Below are 22,023 nucleotides of genomic sequence, written 5' to 3' on the forward strand. Positions count from 1 at the left end.
CTCCATTTAGGCTCTCTGAGCAATGGCATCCTCTCCTCACCAAGCTCTGCTCTGCTCATGGTAAAGACCTCAAGTCTCTAGCCTCCTCATGTCTTTATGCTCGACCCCAACCTCACTCTTGAGATCCACAGTCCATATTGGATGTTATGTTTGCATTCCCAATTACACAACTCCAAAACTGACCTCTTCTACAATAAAACACATCTCCTCTCTAGAATTCATTTCCACCTATGCCTTGGATATCTCTCCTTTACTTTCTCCTCCTCTCTGAACCTCTGCCCCAAATTCCTAAGGCATCCACTGCATGTAATTAATTGGCTTTTCTCTGCTGCACTGAGAATGGTTTTAGGTTTGTAGCACCCTCTGAGAACTGAGACACAGTGAGTGCATCACCATCTTCCAATGGTGGCTCACTTAGGACTCCCATCTAGACTAGTGGTCCTCAAACCTCAGGGGCATAGAACACCCAAAGGGCTTGGATATGTCAGAATGATGAGTCCTACTCCTGGAATTTCTGAATCAGGAGATCTGGGGTAAAGCCAAAGAACTTGTATTTCTAACAGGGTCCCAGCCTGTGGGATGCTGCCAGCCTGTGGACTACACTTTGAGAATCACAACTTTAAAATCAGTTATATAAAGAACTTTAAAGAAATTAGTCATTGAGCATTCATCATGAGCCAGGCCCAGAAGAGACATGGACCGTTTAGAAAATAAGAGTAAAGTTGGATTGAAAAGCAGCATTCCACATATAAATGTTCCCTATTGATACATATGCTTTAAAAGATTTTATTTGTTACTTATTTGAGAGGGAGGGAGGGAGTGATGGAGGGAGGGAGGGTGGAGAAAAAGAGAGAGCTCTCATCCTATTGATTCACCCCACAAATGTCCACAATGACTCACATGGGTAGCAGGGACCCAAGTACTTGAGCCATCACTGCTGTCTTCCAAGGGACTGAATGATCAGGAAGCTGGAATCAGGAGCAGATCTGAGGATCAAACCAAGGGACTCTGATGTGGGATGCAAGCATCTTAACTACTAAACTGAACACCTGCTCCAAAGAAGACTTAATTTTTAAGAGAAGTTTTAACTTAACAACAAAATTGAACATTAAATACAGAGATTTCCCAGATTACCCACCCCCCACCAGTTATAAATCCCCCATCATCATCACCCAACAGTGTGGCATGTTTGTTACAGGAAAAGACCTCATTTCTCCACCTCCAACCCTAATCTCACTCTTGATATCTATCTAGAGACCATACTGGATGTATGTTTGCATTCCCAACAACACAACTTCAAAACTTATGGACCTCTACGGACACATCACTATCACCCAAAGCCCAGGTTTCACTCTTGGAGTTGTCTCTTCTATTGGTGGGGACAAATGCATAAAGAAGAGTATCCCCATTCTAAGTACCACCAAGAGTGGCTTATTACCCTGCAAGTCCTCTGTGCTCCATCTCATCCTCTCATCCCTCCTTCCCTTTCCACTTCCTTCTGCTAACCATTATTTTTTTATAGTCTCTGCAGTTTTGTCTTTTCCAGAATTATATATATGGAATCATACAGCATGCAGCATTTCAGATTGGCTTCTTTCACTCAGTAGCACACACTAAAGCTTCTCTTGTATCTTATCATGGTGTGAGAGCTTTGTTTCTAGCGATTAGTAAATTTCCATTGCCTGGATCCCAACTGACTTTTAATTTTTTTCATCTATCGATCAATTAATCAATCATGAGAGAGAGAGAGAGAGCTCCTATCCAAACACCTATAACAGCTAGGGATGAGTTAGGCTGAAGCGGAGAGATGGAAACTCAGTCCAGGTCTCCCATATGAGCTTTAAGAACCCAACTACTTGAGCCACCACTGTTGCCTTCCAGGGTCTGCATGAGCAGGAAGCTGGAGTCAGGAGAGAAGCTGGGGATTGAACTCAGGCACTCTGATGTGGGATACAGGTGTCTTAACTGCTAGGCCAAATGCCTGTCCCTGGGCTGATTTTTGACAAAGGAGGAAACATAATCCAAGGGAGGAAATATAGCTTTTCAACAAAGGAAACCAGAGCCAACTGGACATCCACAGGAACAATTAAGAAAAGACTGTTGATTAAAATTTCACACAGGACAGTGCATACACAAACTTGCATATGTGTAAAATTGCATTGACTAAAGATACACACACACACACACACACACACACACACACAAGTATGTATAAAAAAAATCTAGGAAAGATGATAGAGTGTGTCTAGGTCAGTGTCCTGGCTATGACATTACACTGAGTATTTGCAAGATGCTATCATCAGGACAATGTAGATAACAAGTATATCTGATGACTGCAAATAAATCTATAATTACCTCCAAATAAAAAAAAATTCAGAAAGGCAATCTCTTAATGGCCAAAGCACAATAGTCAATGCATTCATTTAATTCATTCCTCTACATTAAGGCATTACTCTTTAATTTCATAGGTGAGAAAATTATATTGGGGCTAGACAGAGAGGGTGTTCATTTGTTCTGAAAATGCATCTGAGGTATGTAGGAGGGAATGTGGGAACCTCCATGACACTTGTACTTTTTTTTTAAGGGAAAGGGTTTATTGGGGGAAACCCGACAGACCAGAGGGAAGGGGCGAAGAAGGAAAAAGAGGGAGAAGGAGAGCGTAAGAGAGAGATCAAGACAGAGAGAGAGAGAGAGAGATCAAGAGAGAGACAGTGAGAGAGAGAGAAATCAAGAGAGAGACAGAGAGAAGGAGAGAGATTAGGAGACGGAGAGAAAGAGAGCCACATGTTCAGGAACAAGTCCTTTTAAAACCTTGCGGGGTCGGGGGCGGGCAGGGAAGTAGGAGCAGCAAATCCCATTAGGACGGGGGTGGAGCTGACACTGGTGGTTGGGCCATGTGGCCACCTGGCTTCCAGCAATGGCAGCTGGGGCTAGAGCCTAGGATGGTGTCAGGACTGCGCCATTTTACTAACATTCCCCCCTTTTGTTTTTTATAAAGCAGGAGTTGAATTACATTTGCCCAAAAAGTCCAGGAGGGGTAGAGGGATGATTATCTGTCTTTAGAGCTACTTCCTGCTGACATGGGGTGACAAGGTACTCTCTGCTGGCATGGGACGATGTCTCAAGCTGCTGTCTCCTGGGTGGGGAGCCGAGTATATCCCTGTAGCAGCATTTGGTTGACCTCCTGGTTGCTGAAGGCCTTGGTTTGTTCCATTATCACCTCCTGTAAATACTCTTACTCTCAGAATTTGGAAGGCTGGTGCGTGGATGGAGATCACGAAGCATTCGGTGACATGGAAGGAACTCTGGGGGTGTGTTTTGTAACTGGAAGAAATCCAGGACCCCAAGGAAGCTCAGAGAGCCCCGAAGGGAGAGCAAAGTCACTGGGGGAGCCTAGATCTGAGTCACAGCACAAATATAAGGCCGCCACAAAACACACCAAACACTGGAGTAAGGGAAAGGGTTTATTAGGGGAAACCCGACAGACCAGAGGGAAGGGGTGAAGAAGGAAAAGAGGGAGAAGGAGAGCTGAGACAGAGACAGAGACAGAGACAGAGGCAGAGAGAGAGAGAGAGAGATCAGGAGATGGAGAGAAAGACACTTGTAGTTAAAATGATGAACTCTGAAACAGACACACATGTACAAGAACACTTCAAAAAGCTCATGGAAAACAAGAATGAAGAAATAAGAATTTTTTAATGCTCAATTTTAAAAAAATATTTAATTTATTTATTTGAAAGGTAGAGATACAGAAAGAGAGAGAGACAGAGAGGAAGGTCTCCCATCCGCTGGTTCACTCCCCAAATGACAACAGCCAGAGCTGAGCCAATCTGAAGCCAGGAGCCAGGAGCTTCTGGTGGGTCTCCCACATGGGTGCAGGGGCCCAAGCACTTGGGCCATCTTTCACTGCTTTCCCAGGCCATAAGCAGAGAACTGGATCAAAAGAGGATCAGTTGGGACATGAACCAGAGCCCATATGGGATACCAGCACTGTGGGTGGAGGCCTAGCCTACTATGTCACAGTGCCGGCCCCGATGCACAAATTTTTGAAGTTCACACATAGTTTCCCCCCACCCCATGATACACATTCATCATGGACTTTTTGAAGACCCCTTGTATACATGGAGTTAGAAATGGGCTCCTCTGCTGATACTGTGCAGATTGCAGGCAGGTAAACTGTCCTCTGACGAATTATTTAATTGAATGTATTCAAATTCTGGTCATTTAGCTCATGCTATGAAGATATCCTGGGAGAGGGGCTGCTGGCCTGAGATCCGAAGCCAGGCCCCTGGTGGTACCCAAGTTAACTCTACATGGGAGTCAGGGAATAGGAGCTCCTCCAGCTGTTACTTTAGGTCTGTTCCCACCTAGGGCTGTGTGCTCTGCCACTACTCACTTTCACCCTTGGCCTCCACCTTGGTCAAAGACACCACTCTCCACCTTGGTCTTCATGCTTCCAATTACCCTTCTCCAACAACCCACCGTTAGTCTAATTTAAAAAACACAAGTCATGGGTGGCAGGTACTGTATGTAGCAGGTAAACCTGCCATCTGCAGTGCCAGAATCCTATATGGTCATTGGTTCAAGTCCCAGCTGCACCACTTCTGATCCAGCTCTCTGCTATGGCCTGGGAAAGCAGAAGATGGCCCACGAGGAAGCTCCTGGCTTCAGATGGGCCCAGCTCCAGCTGTTGCAGCCATTTTGGGAGTGAACCAGTGGATTAGAAGACCTCTCTCTCTCTGCATCTGCCTCTCTATAACTCTTTCAAATAAATAAATCTTTTTCTAAAAGATTTTTTAATTTTTATTTTATTTATAAGACATAGTTACAGACAGAGAGTGCAGAGGCAGAGAGAGAGAGAAAGGTCTTCCATCTGCTGGTTTACCTCCCAGATGGCAGCAACGGCTGGAACTGCACCAATCTGAAGCCAAGGGTCAGGAGCTTCTTCCAGGTCTCCCACATGGGTAGAAGTGCTCAAGGACTTGGGCCATCTTCTGCTGTTTTCCCACGCTATAGCAGAGAGCTGGATCGGAAGTGGAGCAGCCAAGACTAGAACCGGCGCCAATGTGGGATGCTGGCACTGCAGGCAGCGGCTTTACCCGCTATACCAGTGTTGGCCCCAATAAATAAATCTTCAAAAAAAAAAAAAAAAAAAGCCCACAAATCAGATCCCAGTCCTTGAGTGTTTTAGGTGGTGAGCAATTTGTTGATTTGTATCAATGTTCCTTTGACCCACTCCTTAATTCCACATCTAGGAATTTACCCCTGTGCCAAGAATGTCTATAATGGATATGTGGGTAACCCGCTGATAAAATACACAAATGAAAGTCAAGTATATAAATATCCTCACCAGGAATGGTAAATCCTTTGAGCAGGTGGTATTTTTCTAATCAGAAACAAATAGTCCAATTCAGTCAATTGAGATGCATAAATACATGTTAACAGATCTGCTGTTCAAGACAGTACTGCCATCAATGACACTGTGTCTTGCATTTGACAATTTGTTAAGAGGGTAAATCTCTCAGTAGGTGTTCTTATCACAATGAAACACAATAATAATATAATACAAAAGGGAAAAGGAAACAAATGTCAAGCTCTTTTTCTCTTTCAAAATAAAATCTTTTTTTTTTTTTAACAGATTTCACAATCTGTGGAGAAGCCCATGCATTCAAGGAAAAACATGCTATACTGCAAAGAATGTATGGAAGAAAGTGTGTGGAGATATGTACAGAAAAAGATTAGAAAATGCAGCAAAATATAACCAATATATTCACTGGACTATCATATTATGCGGAAAAAAGTCTGGATCACTAAAGTCTAAAGCACTAAAAATGTTCATTTTCTTTGATCAATAATTATTAGTCATAAGCATGTATATAGACACAAGCACTCATGTATGTAAATATAAATATCGCTGCCTCCAGGGAGTAACAGGGCCCATGGGAAAGTAGTACTGCATCTGTCCCTGCTTAAATCACTTGGGTGGATTCCCTTTGTCGTGTAGGTAAAGACTCCATTTCCACAATCAGCTGCAAGCAACTGGAACTTCAGAATTCCTACAAGGTGGGATGCACCCTGGCTGGGGAGGGCCTGCATCTGGAGCCTGCCTATAATTTGCATGACTTTTTGACTCTTCCACATACTGCCTTTAGGAAAATGCAGACAATTTCTTTGAATACATATGCATACTTTTTTTTTTTTTGACAGGCAGAGTGGATAGTGAGAGAGAGAGAGAGAGACAGAGAGAAAGGTCTTCCTTTGCCATTGGTTCACCCTCCAATGGCTGCCACAGCCGGCGCGCTGCGGCCCGCGCACCATGCTGATCTGATGGCAGGAGCCAGGTACTTATCCTGGTCTCCCATGGGGTGCAGGGCCCAAGTACTTGGGCCATCCCCCACTGCACTCCCTGGCCAAAGCAGAGAGCTGGCCTGGAAGAGGGGCAACCAGGACAGAATCCGGCGCCCCGACCGGGAGTAGAACCCGGTGTGCCAGTGCCACAAGGCGGAGGATTAGCCTAGTGAGCCACGGCGCCGGCCTATATGCATACATTTATGAGAGACAGAGAGAGAACACAAATGAACAGAGCTGAGATTCTTCTTATTGTCCCAGCCAGAATTTCAACTGTGTAGTCTTGGTTAGCCACTGACTGTGTTGTACACACACAAGCTGAGACCCCAGATAGGCACTCAGTCCATCAGAAAATGAGGAGGTCAGGGTTTCACCCTAGAAAGCTAAGAGAAAAGCTAAGGAAGGTCAACATGGAAGGACATAGGCTGCAAGGAGATGGCTAATATTAAGCACTTGGAAATGTATATTTTCAAAACAGATACCAACATTAGGTTGCCTCCAAGAAATCCAACCACTTCCTGCTAGGGAAGCAACGTATGTATTGTTTGGTTTCCAGCCGAGCACCGCACTAATGAACCACAGTCAGTCTTCGAACTGAAATATAATCTCATGGCAACACCAGGAAGCAACATCCAAACAGCTTCTTTTTGAGGGCCACAAGTTTCCAATTAGACATGTGCCTCTCAATTAAACTCTGGTTGCAACTCAGATATGGCCCAAATCTTTCCTGTAGCAATGGGATCTGGGGGCCTTAAGAAATTATGGAGTTTCTGGGTGAGGTAAGGGGCACAGTGTCTGTAGCAGGGATAGTTCTTTTCTGTGTTCAAACACAATACAATTTGGGAGAATATTTTTATAATCACAAGGTGGGAAATGCCTTATTCAAGACAACCCCAACATCAACAAACACAAAATAAAAGAATATTCAATCTTATCACAAATACTAACAATGTGGGAACAGGAAAGCCTGCGTTACAAGCAGAATTTAACAACTCATTGGCAAAGATCATATAACTATGTAAAGTCAAAGGAATTCTATCACCCATACCGAGAGTATGCTAATGGGACAAGACAAAAAAGTTGAACATAACTTAGAAGGGTTGAGAAGGGATCTGAAAAGGGAGTTCATGAGAAAGAAAAAAGCAAAACCTTCAAGAAACATGAAAGGATGTGCTAACCTACCTGTCGTGCAACATTGGAGGTCCATATTCTTTATAGCCCAAAGGTGGGAGCAATGTAAGTAGCCACTGATAGGTGAATAGAAAAACAAAACATGGTCCATCCAGACAATGCAATATTATTCAGCCTTAAAGAGGAAGGACATTCTGACATATGCTACAACATGGACATTTTGCTTAGTGAAATAAATGCTATGTAGTTTTCACATATAGGAGGCAGAGTGATCAGATTCATAGACAGAAAACAGAATGGTGGTTGCCAGAAGCTGGGGGATTGAGAAGGAGAGTTGCTGTTCAGTGCAAACAGCTTCAGCTTTTCAAGATAAGGGATCCTGGAGGTGGATGGTGGTGATGTTCATTCAACAATGCTACTGAACTGTACACCTAAAGTGATGAAGATGATAAATTTTGTGTTATTCTACTACAATTTTTAAAAGAAGTCTTGAAGTCAAAACCAAAATGAAATGTCACTGCTCCAGCAAAGACGAAAAAGTAATGACACCCAAGTAGGCAAGAGTCAGGGGAATGAACCCTTTTCATGAAGCTGGCAGGAGCGGCAGGCACCCTCTTTCTTGGAAGCATTTCACCAATAGGCCTCAAAGTGCCACATGCATGTACACGTCCTCTGACACAGAACTCCTGTTTCTGGTCAATGGGAGAGTCAGGAAGGGTCATTTCCACCTTGCAAATGAGGCAGGACACTGGAAGCTGATGTGTGGGGCATATGCAGATGGATGGCAACTGCAGTGTGATGTAGCATTTCACAGCAAAAGAAACTGGCTCCTTTTCAAAATATCTCAGTGGTGTTTTAATGCTTAGGTTGAGGATCCATAATTAACTCATAACTGAAAATTTATGTATAAACACCATGACTGATATATTAAATCAATTGTTTAAAAAATCACTTGGGGGGAAGAAGCAGGACAAGAAATGGTACATAAATAATTACCCCAGTTTTGACCAAAGAGCGTTTATTAATTTGTCCATTCTTAAAAGAAAACTACCCAACAAAACTCAAATTTCAGCCACAAATGTAATTCTACAATTCTAGAAACCACTTAAAAAACTTAAGAATAGCAAAGTTCATCAATAACAAAATTATTAGAGGTATTTCCCAAAAAATTTTCACACGAATTCCTTGAAATCTAGTATGTGTTTCATGAATGACACCTCTATTTGGACCGACCACGTTTCAAGTGCTCAGTACCCACATGTGGCCAGTGGCTACTGTGCTGGACAGCTCAGGCCAGAGTGCACTGAGATATTTTTGAACCCATAAGTATTCACCTTGAGAGTCTGGAAAGTTTCAGACTCTGCATCTCTTTCTCCATGGAAACAACTGGCTACAGTCTCCTTGGCGACAGCCCCTGCTAAGAGAGGGTGAGAGCTCTTGAGAGATGAACAGAGCTGAGCAACTAATAACGAAATAGCCTGGCTGGGGGTTGGGTAGGCTGGAGAAGAGTTCAGAAGACAGTCTCCCTGTTAACATCTCATGCACAGCACTGGTGCATGGAACACTGCATTATCAGATAGGGAAATCTTTGCAAGGACAAGAAGCAGAGAAACACTGAATATATGTGTTCACACATCTATATGTACATGAAAATATAGTAAGAGTGAAATCCTCACTGAGGACTGATTTCAAAGTGTGATGGGGTTTTGTCAAACATCCCGCAAGTAGGTTGGGATGCAGCTCTGTAATTGAAAACCTGGACACACAAGGACTTTTGGCATATTCATTCCTGTGACAAACTCGAACTCTCACGTAAAATGAGAAGAAGGTACTCCCAAGAGGACCCAGGGCTCTACCCTGCACACAGATGTGTGGCATGGAATGGGCTTCTGTTTAGAAATGGACAGCACAGAGGCCACATTGAGTGTTTCTGAGAAAACCACCCCCTTCCTGACCTACATGGAAATGTATACATCCCCGGACTCCAGGGCAGCATTTAGCACCGGGAACCTGGAAGAAAATCCAGGGTGGGCTGTTTCACTTGGCACTGGGGCACGTGTTGACATTCAAATGCTTCTGCTGGCATCACAGGCATCCTGCACCGTCTGAGCTTTCTTCTCTTTCCAGGTCCAGCCCATCCCCTCTACTCTCCATGAGCTCTCGGGTCCTGGACTTTCCGCTGGAGTTGAAGGAGTGGCAGTTTTCAGGGCAGGGAAGAAATCTATGGTCTCTTTTTTTCTCAAAAACCCACAAGGAAACATAGTTAAATGCTGTTTTAATCAGGGGATGAAGGAGCCTGACAAAACACAGCATAAACACCAATGAACATAAAAAAAAAACATTCACTTTGCTGACAAGAAGTTGAAGACCCCACTGTTATGGTGTCATGGAGTGAATTATGTCCCCCAACACTTACATGTTGGAGATATAACCCCCAACACCCTAGATTTGATTTGGAAATAGGGTCTTCACAGAAGTAGTGCAGTTGGAGTAAGGCTACTAGGGTGGGCCTACCCCAGTATGGTGTCCTTAGAAAGAGAGATCCAGACTCAGATGTGCACAGAAATAGAACCATGTGAGGAACTGGGACAAAGACAGCACCTTCCAGTCAAAAAGAGAACTGGAACAGATCTCTGGCTCACAGCTCTCAGAAGGAATTAACGCAGCCAACGCTAATCTCAAACTTCCAGCCTACAGAATTGTGAAGCAACAAGTTCCTGTTGTTTAAACCCCCAGTCCACTGTACTCTGTTCAGTAGAACTAAGAAACTCATACACAAACCATGAGAAGTATTTAAATGACCAAACTAGGTAAAAATTTCCAATACATGTGATAATCAAATCACTACCATTAATCACTAAGTAAATTTTAATCACAGATCAACAGGAGATCATTGAACACTGTGTTAATGTCTAGGGATTTCATAATAAATCAGCAGCTGGGTGAATAAGAGAAATTTGTTCTCTCATACACTTGGAGGCTAAAAGTCCACAGTCAGTATATTGGCAGAGACAGGTTCTCACCTCAAAGTGTTGGGGAGAAACCCTGGGTCTGCAGTTCCTGATGACTTCCGGCTTCCCTCATCTTACAGACACATCACTCTGACATCTGCTGCCCTCCACATGCCATCCCTGTGCCTCTCCGTGTCAAAACCTCCCTCTTCTTTCTCCTGTAATGACACCACTCATTGGATGTAGGGTCCACTTTAAGTCTGAGATTACTTCATCTCAAGGTCCTTAACTAATTACATGGACAAAGACCCTATTTCTAAGTAAGTTCTCATTGTTTCTAGGGATACAGGAATTTTGGAGGGACACTATTCAACCCACTACAAACACAAAAATGGGAGGAAAAGGCTCAAAGAGTCTGTTCACAAAATAAATTTCTGATGAAGGTTTAAGTTTGAAGGTATGTCTGTTGCCCTTCCCAAAGGTCTGGGAGAGGCCCTAGCAAATGTTCATGTCGTCACGTGCAAAGTTTTCATAAGTGAGATACTTTATTATTTTTATTTAAAAGATTTATTTACTTATTTTAAAGGCAGAGTTGGGGGGGGGGGAGGGAGGGAGGAAGAGTGGGAGGGCAGAGGGAGGGAGGCAGGAAGGGAAGAAGAATTTTCAATCTGATGTTTCATTCTCCAAATGGCTTCAATCACTGGGACTGGTTAGGCTGAAGCCAGGAGCCCAGACCTCCATCCAGGTCTCTGTATGGGTGCAGGGGCCCAAGGACTTGGGTCATTTCCTCTCTTTCCCAGGCAAAACAGCAGGAAGCTGGATCAGAAGTGGAGGAGACTGGACTTGAACCAGTGCTCAGATGGAATGCTGGCATCACAGGTGGCACCTTAACCCATTGTCTGAAAGTTATTTTAAATGAAACTGGTTAAAATCACTGCCTATTTCTATCACTGTCACTGTCTATTTCTACCTTCCCTCCCCTTTCCTCATAAAATCCTCATGTCAGATGGCATTAAAGTGATCATGGGCATTTCTGAGATCTAGCTAAGGAACAGTTGAGTTTGAAGATACATTTAGCTTGTGTTTAGTACATACAGGATGGGTAGGATATATTTCGCAAATAAAAATAAGGACTCCCAATTAAATTTGGATTTCAGATAAATAATGAATAACTTTTGTATATGTGTGTCATATGCAATATTTGGGAAATACTGCAGAGTATACAAAGATAATTTACACCAAAAATGTTTATATCGCCCTCAAATCCACAAGTTGAAACCTATCAGCAGCAGCAGGTGAGATATCAGGGAGGTGATCAGGTTGTCAGGTTGTAGCCCTCATAAACAGGGCTGCTGCCTTCATAAAAGAGGCCCCAGAGATGCTCTGCTCCATTCTACCACGTGAGGACACAGGGAGAGTCCTCTTCTAAAACCAGATATAAGGCCTTACCAGACGCCGAGTCTGCAGGCACTCTGACCTTGGGCTTCTGTTGTTTAAGGCACCAGGTCTATAGTGTAGTATTTTGTTACAGTAGCCTGAATGGACAGAAAATTGTTTATCTTAAATTAACACTTTATCTGGTAAGCCTATATCTGCGTTACTAGTTATTGTATACAACTGTACTACTAGGAATTGTATACAATTCCATAGTTTATGTAATATTTTAAATATGACTATGGTATTTTTTATGATGTTTTATGATGAAAACCATAAAGTTATCAGCAATCCCTTGTGTAGGAACAGCCCCAGAACCCCCCAACATGCTGTGCTGAACTTATGTCAATACATGAGGGTACTTACCACAATTGGCACACATCCTGTCATTCAGGCCACAAGAAGTAAGAACCAAGGGAGGAAAACAAGGACTGACATGGACAAACCCAGAAGTTTCTCTGTGGACAATTCTTCTGAATATCAGAAATGTAAAATGTCTAAATAGGAGATTCGAGGATCACTACTGCCTAGTCAAGACACAAGTTCTTCTGTCAGTAGGACACTCACACACTGCGGCACATTCTGTCAATGACAGATGCATCCAGAGATGGTCCCCTAAGGCTGTAATAGAGCGGGAAAATTCCTATTGCCTAGTGAGGTCACAGCCATCACAACACCACAGAATAGCACACTGCTCACGTTTGTAGTAATACTGCAGTAAACACACATGGTGCACTGCCAGCCTTGTGAAACTAGCACATATAATTATGTAATTATAAAACTATCTTTTTTTTTTTTTTTTTTTTTTTTTTTAGACAGGCAGAGCAGACAGTGAGAGAGAGAGACAGAAAGGTCTTCCTTTGCCATTGGTTCACCCTCCAGTGGCTGCTGCGGCCGGTGCACCGCGCTGATCCGAAGCCAGGAGCCAGGTGCTTCCTCCTGGTCTCCCATGTGGGTGCAGGGCCCAAGGACTTGGGCCATCCTCCACTGCACTCCCAGGCCACAGCAGAGAGCTGAACTGGAAGAGGAGCAACCGGGACAGAATCTGGTGCCCCGACCGGGACTAGAACCCAGGGTGCCGGTGCCACAAGGCGGAGGATTAGCCTATTGAGCCACAGTGCCGGCCAAAACTGTCTTAATAGACAACCATATTACTGGTTTATTCATATACTAATCATTTTTGTTAATATTCTAGAGAGTACTTCTACTTATTAAAAACATTTCCAATAAAATGGTATGCTCGTGCTGGGGCAGTCTCATACATCTTGTATTTACTGCATCTCTTGATGGCATTTTCTTTTGTGCTTAATTTATCTTGTTGCTATGGCCCTAGGAGCAATAGGCTATAACTTATCCATACAGTCTAGGAGTGTAGTAGGCTGTGCCATCTAGGTTTATGTGACTGTACCCTATGTTTGCATGACAATGAAACCACCTACTGACACATTTCTCAGAATACCGATCCACTGTCAAGACACACATGACTGTCATTCATTAGTACTGTGTAGATTACCATAACATGCTGGGGAAAACATGCTTTTGAATGAAGAATCCCTGGTTTACCTGGGCCAACCCTGATGAAGTTCATCAAACAGCTAGGGTGATACTTTGTGAAGATGTATCTGGTCTCCAGGAAGTCTAGTAGTTCCAAGGACAATGTCACATGAAATCTGATGCAGAACAGGGAATCAAGAAGAAAATGCTTCTCTGATATAACTCCTGCCCAGGTTCACCTATCTGTCAAACCATCAACTGTGACAGGAAAACATCAATTGACTACATGAATTTCAGTGCCAACCAGTACAACACAATGACAATTTTTAAAAAAAACTGTTGAACACCTCTTCTGTGTGATTTAATTTCAGATTCACTTTGGTTTTTAGTTGCTTTTCTTAAAATCAATCACACCAGAATTCAATATGCCAAAAAGGAAGTATCCCACTGGAAGCCAATATCAGTCTAAAAGAAAGAAGGAGCTTCAAAATATAAAAATAAATTAAAGTGCTGTTGAACAAAATCATGATGATGAGAAAAAGAATCATGACAGCCCAAAAGATAAAGATAGAGAAAATGAAAACAGCTGCAAGAGATGAATTTTTTTAAATTAGAAGAACCAAGATCTTTCAAACAGGAAATTAAAAGCAGAAGCAAAATGGAAATAATAACAATAGCAATAAAAAACAAAATTTACAGGTCAGCAAAATGGACAGGAGGAGGCTGACACTGGCTTCACTTCATTTCAGTTTGCTGATTTTGATGAAGGCCAAGAGTGCTCATTAGAACCTGTTGAGTTGTGCTATGTTCTGTTCAACTGTTGAAAAAGGGTCTGTTTGTTTTTTTTCCAAAAGTGTGATCTCAATAATATTTACACAGCATCCACTGAATATGCAATGATGATAAATAGTTCAATATGAGATCCAGGCTAATCTTTGGTTTGCATTTCACTGTTTTATGTGCAGACAGTTTCCAACCAGAGTAATGTGACTTCTCTTGGATGAATTTTCAGACAGGACAGACTGAGTGCTTCCCAACATGAGGAAGATCCACAGGGCACAGAAGGCTACGTTTATGCAGGTGAGATGTTATTCAAGTAGAAAAGCAACAATCAGGCAGGAATATTTATTCGTCAAATAGGAAAAGTTTTGTGGGAGACATTATACTCATCAAGTGCACTTAAAAAAGATACTGAAGTGGCCGGCGCCACGGTTCACTAGGCTAATCCTCCGCCTTGCGGCGCCGGCACACTGGGTTCTAGTCCTGTTCGGGGCGCCAGATTCTGTCCTGGTTGCCCCTCTTCCAGGCCAGCTCTCTGCTGTGGCCAGGGAGTGCAGTGGAGGATGGCCCAAGTGCTTGGGCCCTGCACCCCATGGGAGACCAGGATAAGTACCTGGCTCCTGCCATCGGATCAGTGCGGTGCGCTGGCCGCAGCACGCCGGCGTGGCGGCCATTGGAGGGTGAACCAATGGCAAAGGAAGACCTTTCTCTCTGTCTCTCTCTCTCACTATCCACTCTGCCTGTCAAAAATTAAAAAAATAAATAAATAAACTTTAAAAAAAATGATACTGAAGTGAGAAAATAAATTTGCCTTATTTAAACAAAACTGTTTATCAATAATGAATTTAAACACTGGGGAAAATATTTGCAAAATAGTGACAAAACAAAAAATCAGCCAGAAGCCACAGGCAGCTTATGTTTAAAATTCTACAAAATATTTCAAAGGCATTGATCAGATGGTGATATATTTGGGTTTGTACAATGGAAAAAACTGAGAGATTTAAAAAACACACTTCTGTTTATTGAGACTGTTCAACAAGCAAAACAAATATGTGGTCACTGTAACCAACCAAGAAATTCATGTCAGTGCGTCCCTCATGAGAGTGTGTGTGACAGTTCTACTCTTCTGAAGTTCAAACGCAAGCCATCTCTCTTTAAGGCATCAGTAGCTGCATTCATTCCTTAATTTTGGTGGGGGAAAGGAAGAACAAAAATGGCCCTGCCCCTCCTGGGTCTGAGGTTTTGATTACCTTTGTACATTGTAACACTAAAGCATTTTTCTTTTCAGGTTCATCTCATCAATGAAGTATTTTTTAAAAAATCTAAAATTGTGATAAAAGACACATGACATAAAATTTACCATTGTAACTATTTTAAATATGCAGTTAAAAGGTATTATACACATTTACAATGCTGTGTAGACATTACCAAATTCATGTCCAGAAATTTCTTCTTGCAAAACTGGAACTCTGTACTCATTAAACAACCCCCTGTTTTCCTCTCCCCCAGCCCCTGGCAAGCATTCTACTTTGTGTTTCTATGAATTTGACTACTCAAGGAACTTCATGTATGTGGAATCGTACAATTTGCCTTTTTGTAACTGGCTTATTTCATGTAGCCTAATATCCTCAAGGTTCATGTATTTAACACAAAGCATTTCCTTCATCTTAAGACTAACTTATGCCGGCGCCGTGGCTCAATAGGCTAATCCTCCACCTTGCGGCGCCGGCACACCGGGTTCTAGTCCCGGTCGGGGCGCCGGATTCTGTCCCGGTTGCCCCTCTTCCAGGCCAGCTCTCTGCTATGGCCAGGGAGTGCAGTGGAGGATGGCCCAGGTGCTTGGGCCCTGCACCCCATGGGAGACCAGGAAAAGCACCTGGATCCTGGCTCCTGCCATCGGATCAGTGCGGTGCGCCGGCTGCAGCGGCGGCCATTGGAGGGTGAACCAACGGCAAAAGGAAGACCTTTCTCTCTCTGTCTCTCTCTCTCACAGTCCACTCTGCCTATCAAAAATAAAAATAAAAAAAAAAAAAAAAAAAAAAAGACTAACTTATATTCCATTGTGTGGATACACCCCATTTTTGCTCATTCATCTGTGCATGGACACTTGGGTTGTTTATACTATTTTGCTGTTGTGAATCATGTTGCAGTGAATACATAGGTACAAATGTCTCTGCAAGACCCTGCTTACAATTCTTTTGCAAATGTACCCTAACAAGGTACTGCTGGATCAAATGATAATTTTTAGTTTTTTGAGTAAATGCTATAGTGTTTTCCAAAATGGCTGCATCATTTTTTATCCCTATCAACAGTGCACAAGGGTTCCAATTTCTCCACATCCTGACCAACAGTTATTATTTTCTGTGTTTTTGCTTTTTTATATAATATCCCTACACATAAAATTGTGAAATTGTGAGTATTTTAAAGTCACTTGCCAACCTAGCTATTCTCCAAAAAGACTCTGCATATACCAAGGTATTTTCCCATTTGATAGCTACTCAAATCTTGCAACTTGCAGAAAGTGTGACTTTAAAGATGTTAAAAGATATTCCTGAAGATTGTGAAGAGGAAGTCAATCAAATTAATACAAAAAATTCATTTAAAAAGTGTATAAAGATTGAATAAGTTTTATGACTATATGGAAAGGTACTTTGAAACTTGTCCAAACAAATAAAAAGTGACAAATAACATATTCTTGATTTGGATATATATGTCATATTTAAATTTATTAAATTTAATTTAAAAATCAGGATAATTTGATAAAAATTTATTGGAATCAGAAATAAACACAATAAGGATGAGATTAATTAAGCCAACAGAATTTTTCTGTGTGACATAAATAAGAAATTCATAATACAACAATTTTTTCCAATCCTACCAAACTAGGAATTCACCAAGAGCTAAACTACATTTTAAAGTAGTCAGTAGGCTCTTAAATTGTTGAACAAGTCAGTAAACAAAGAAAAGCAAATCACATGAACATACTAAAAATTAAGATTTAAATAGAGATTTAAATCTCTCACTGAAGTGATAAAAATACATAAGACTCACAAAAAGAACTATAACAAACTGGTCAATGAATATCTTCAAGTAAAAGAATATTTAAAGTTACTCGGTGCAAAGGTGACTTGAAAGATGCTAAAATATTACTGTTTTCATTATCTAATGCTAGGTGACAAATAGCCACAAACTTAATTGAAAATAACACACATCAGGTGAAAACTGTTGAAATCCTCCCTTAGTATAGAGTTGGTCTTCTGTATATAAAGATAATTAAAAATGAATCTTAATGAAGAATGCGATGGAGAAGGATTAGGAGGTGGGACGGGAATGGGGTAGGAGGGCAGGTATGGGGGAGAAGAACCGCTATATTCCTAAAACTGTATCTGTGAAATTTGTATTTATTAAATAAAAGCTTTCTAAAAAAAAAAGAAAATAACACACATTATCTCAGAAATATGGCACGAGTAAACGAGGTGGCTCTGGTTGCAGATGAGTCAGTCATACATCAGCTGGGTTATTTCAATACTCTTCTGGGAGGGGTCCAGCTCCAAGCTTCAATCCTTACTGAGAAATGTATCTTGTATCTCCAAGGAGCTGTTCATTCTTTTTTTTTTAAAAAAAAAAAAAAGATTTATTTTATTTATTTGAGAGACAGAGTTACACAGAGAGGTAGAGGCAGAGAGAGAGGGGTCTTCCATCTGCTGGTTCACTCCCCAGAGACAGAGCAAGAGAGAGATTATAGTGAGAGTGGCAGAAATAGAGACTGAGAAAAAGAAAGAGACATCTTAGCGTCTTCATACGAAGATGAAAGCTTCAGCCTTTTTATGATACAGTCTTAGAAGTGGTTTCCAGCCACTTCTGTTGATTTTTGCTGCGAGCTCTATTAACCAGTTTTCTGTTAGTATAACAAAAGCCTGAAGGCTAGGTACTTACAAAGAAAAGAGGGGTTTTAGCTCATAGTTCTGGCATGGAACCAGCATTAGTTTGGTTCTGGGGAGGAACTCATGGTGGTGGCATCACCATGGGGGAAGTGTCCTCAGATAGGAGGAGAGACTGGGGAGTGGTCAGGTTTTTTTTTTTTTTTAATAACAATTCTATATTAACTCAGGGTTCCTACAAGAACTTCCTCAATCCCTTCTGAGACAGTGCACTCAATGCCCCCAGCTCCCAATCTCGACGAGGTCCCGTGAACTCTTAACATTACTACCCTAGGGATCAAGTCTCCAAGACACGAACTCCTTGGGGGATAAACTGCACTAAAACCGTGCCATGGGTTGAACTGCATCCCCCTTAACATTCATATGTTGAAGTCTTAACTTCTAGTGCCTCAGAATGCAACTATATTTGAAGAGAGGGTCTTTAAAGAGGTAATTAGGGTAAAAGAATCCCAATCCAGTATGAACAGTGTCATTATTTGAAGAGGAAATACGTGGGGCCGGTGTTGTGGCACAGCAGGTTAAGCTGCCACCTGTGACACTATTATCACAGAAGGGCACTGGCTGCTCCACTTCCAATCCAGCTCTCTGCTACTGCACCTAGCCCAGCCCTGGCCATTGTGGCCATCTGGGAGTGAACTAGCTATTGGAAGACCCCTCTCTATCTCTAACTCTGCTTTTCAAATTTATAAAAAGAGATCTTTAAATAAAAAGAGGAAATGGGGGAGAAAGAGAGAGAGAAAGAAAGAGAGAGAGAATGTGTGCTCAGGGAAGGCTGTGTGAGGACACAGTGAGAAGGCATCAACTGCAAACCAAGAGAGTCCTCAGGAGAAACCAACCTTGCTGACATCTTGATCTTAGACTTCCAGCCTCTAGAACTCAGATGAAACAGAATCCCATTGTATAAGTTGCTAAGCCTATAGTATTTTTGTTATGGCATCCCTAGCAAACTGACACAAATTTCTCCCTGTTCAACAATCAAGTCACCCAAGAGGATCCACACCCAAGAGGACGGGATTATGCAAATACAAGGAGACAAGAATAATTGTGAACCTTCCACACAGCAAATACAAGCAGACAAGAATCATTGTGGGGCCAGCGCTGTTGCTCACTTGGTAAATCCTCCACCTGCAGTGCCCACATCCATATGGGCGCCAGGTTCTAGTCCCGGTTGCTCCAGTCCAGCTCTCTGCTGTGGCCTGGGAGGGCAGTGGAGGATGGCCCAAGTGCTTGGGCCTCTGCACCCGGGTGGGAGACCAGGAGGAAGCACCTGGCTCCTGGCTTCAGATCGGCACAGCGCTGGCCGTTGTGGCCACTTGGGGAGTGAACCAACGAAAGGAAGACCTTTCTCTCTGTCTCTCTCTCTCACTGTCTATAACTCTACCTGTCAAATAAAAAATAAAATAAAAAAAGAATCATTGTGAACCTTCCACACCTTGTCTTCATTTAAGAGAGGTTTCCCTAAATTTGATGACAATCCTAAAATTTACACAACTTCACTAACAATGGGTTGGGATGAAAAAGAGGAACTTTTCTAAGCCATCAATAAGAAAAAAGAAATTATCTTGGTTTAACCATCCTAAGGCAAAGGTTGCATTATCTTCCTTTTCTCTCTAAGGAAAATTGTTACAAAATCATGAAAAAAAATTTGCTTTTGTAATTTTGTAACATAATTTTTGGCTATACAAAAAGAATATGCAGCCCTCAAATTAAAATAAGTACAAGAGTCATTCATTCCAAAAATGTAATGAAAAGATAAGTTAAGACACCACTTGGGACACCAGCATACCATATTGGAGTGCCTGATTCCAGTCCTGGCTCTACCTCTAATTCGTTTTTTGCTAATGTGCACCCTGGGAGGAAGCAGCCAATGGCTTAAGAACTTGAATTCCTGCCATCCATATGGGAAACCCTGATTGAATTCCAAGATTCTGGCTTGGGGGAATGAACTAAAGAATAGAAGATCTCTGTTTCTGTCTCTCTGCCTCTGAAACAAAATGAAAATAATAAAACCTTTTAAAAAGATAAGTTTATTAGTTTATTTTGGTGCAAAGAAACTTTTAAAATCCATGTATGATGCCTTTTTCATAATATGCATTTCCACTAGACTTTTTTAAGTCCTCTTGCATGCATAAATTTTGAAATTTCTTACACTAATATAAAATTATCTTTTAACTCTATTTCCATAAGCTTTTTGAAGCATCCACACATGTACCACAAGACTAACTTTGGGAAACATAATTCAGTAACTATGCCTTAGTTATTCATCTAAAAAACTGTACCTATTGGACCCTGTTTTTGAAGTACCCTTATAATACTCTATCAATGAATACATTCTATTTTATATGCCCGCTCTCTTGTCAGTGGACAGTTAGATTCTTGGGAATATCATACAAAGACGAAAAATGTTCATTGCCTCACAGAACCTTCCTCTTAATAGAAGAAACAGAAAATTAACAACTGATCAGGAAAGCAGAGACAAATAGAAATTCTCCCAGTTGTAAGGAGACAAGTACCACAGTATGTATTTTAGCATTTAGTCATTTGGCAAATACCTGTTGTGTTCTCACTTGTCTAGCATTGTTTGTAAAAGCAAAAGATTGTGGGGTGGAGAGATGTAGCCAGTGCAGAATGTCTACCAACAAGAGAGTGAACATATAAAGTAGCATGTACGCACATGACAGAATACTATGAGAGTACTTAATTTTTTTTGAAAGAGGAATTGTGAGATTATTTTGGTACAAAAAATAATTGAAATTCATTCATAGTCCTTTCATAATATTAATTTGCATGAAGCTTTGACGACCTGTGTATGTAGGGGAATTGGACCCTTGTATGTAGCCATTTTTTTTTTAGATTTTATTTATTTATTTATTTGAAAGCCAGAGTTACACAGAGAGAGGAGAGGCAGAGAGAGAGAGGGAGAGGGAGAGGGAGAGGGAGAGGGAGAGGGAGAGGGAGAGGGAGAGAGAGAGGTCTTCCATCCGATGGTTCATCCCCAGATGGCTGCAACGGCCGGAGCTGGGCCAATCTGAAACCAGGAGCCAGGAGCTTCTTCCGAGTCTCCCACATGGGTGCAGGGGCCCAAGCACTTGGGCCATCTTCCACTGCTTTCCCAGGCCATAGCAGAGAGCTGGATCAGAAGTGGAGCAGCTCGAAACTACTACACCACAGCGCCAGTCCCGGTATGTAGCCATTTAAAAGCTTGAATGCAAGGCACAAGGTCATGATCAAGAAGTCACAAGAAAACTATGTTGTGCACTGAAATTCACAAACTGATGCCACAGGTACAGAACTCCTTGGACCGTTTAATTATATTTCCCCACAATATTTTCCTCACTGGACTTGTGATCATTTGGAACTGTTTTCTTTCTTCACTTGCTTCAGCTCCCAGTTATTATTTTGAGTTCTACCGGCCATAATGCAATGAGCAAGCAGGCAAAGCATGGGTCTAGGAAGCAAGACCTCTGCCATTTGTTGCAGAGTTCGTTCCACCAGTAAGTCAGACTCATTCCCTTTTTCAGTAATCAGACAGACCTGACAACTACACGATGGAATTCTTTTTAACCCATACACACTTATCCAAATCCTGGAAATTTCCAGCCTCAGAAGCTTAATGCCAGCTGCAGTTTCCATGACAACAGATAAGACTTCCTCTGGAGAGCAGGTACCAAGAGAGAACAAAACAGAGGTCTGGTGGGGGTGGGAGGACTCCAGGGAGGAGTGGTGTGGACTTCCTCCACCTTGGTACCTCCAAATGTCCCTTTTACGGCTGACTTCATGTGAGACCAAGTCTAGATTAGCTTCTTCTTGATGGAAAACCCAGTCTACATAGAGAAAAGCACAACTTGGCGACTTTCATTCTGCTGGGGCAGAGGTGAAAGATGAGTGAGGAGAAAAAGGAATCAAAAGGGAGGGTGAGTGATACAGGACTGACCATTACCCCT

The 22,023-nt window shown here is 42.1% G+C and overlaps 2 long non-coding RNA genes across 2 annotated transcripts in view; one reads left to right on the forward strand and one right to left on the reverse strand.

Annotated features, from left to right (window-relative positions):
- LOC138846766 (uncharacterized) overlaps positions 1–5,832 on the forward strand; it is a 92,402-nt gene extending 86,570 nt beyond the window's left edge. Inside the window, exon 4 of the long non-coding RNA XR_011384306.1 lies at positions 5,639–5,832. This is a non-coding gene — a long non-coding RNA (uncharacterized lncRNA). The remainder of the gene's footprint in view (positions 1–5,638) is intronic.
- LOC108175806 (uncharacterized) overlaps positions 1–22,023 on the reverse strand; it is a 227,368-nt gene that overhangs the window by 122,972 nt on the left and 82,373 nt on the right. The gene's annotated exons all lie outside the window — the stretch shown is intronic.

The sequence above is a fragment of the Oryctolagus cuniculus genome, chromosome 18 (genome assembly GCF_964237555.1).
Source record: "Oryctolagus cuniculus chromosome 18, mOryCun1.1, whole genome shotgun sequence".
Taxonomy (NCBI): domain Eukaryota; kingdom Metazoa; phylum Chordata; class Mammalia; order Lagomorpha; family Leporidae; genus Oryctolagus; species Oryctolagus cuniculus.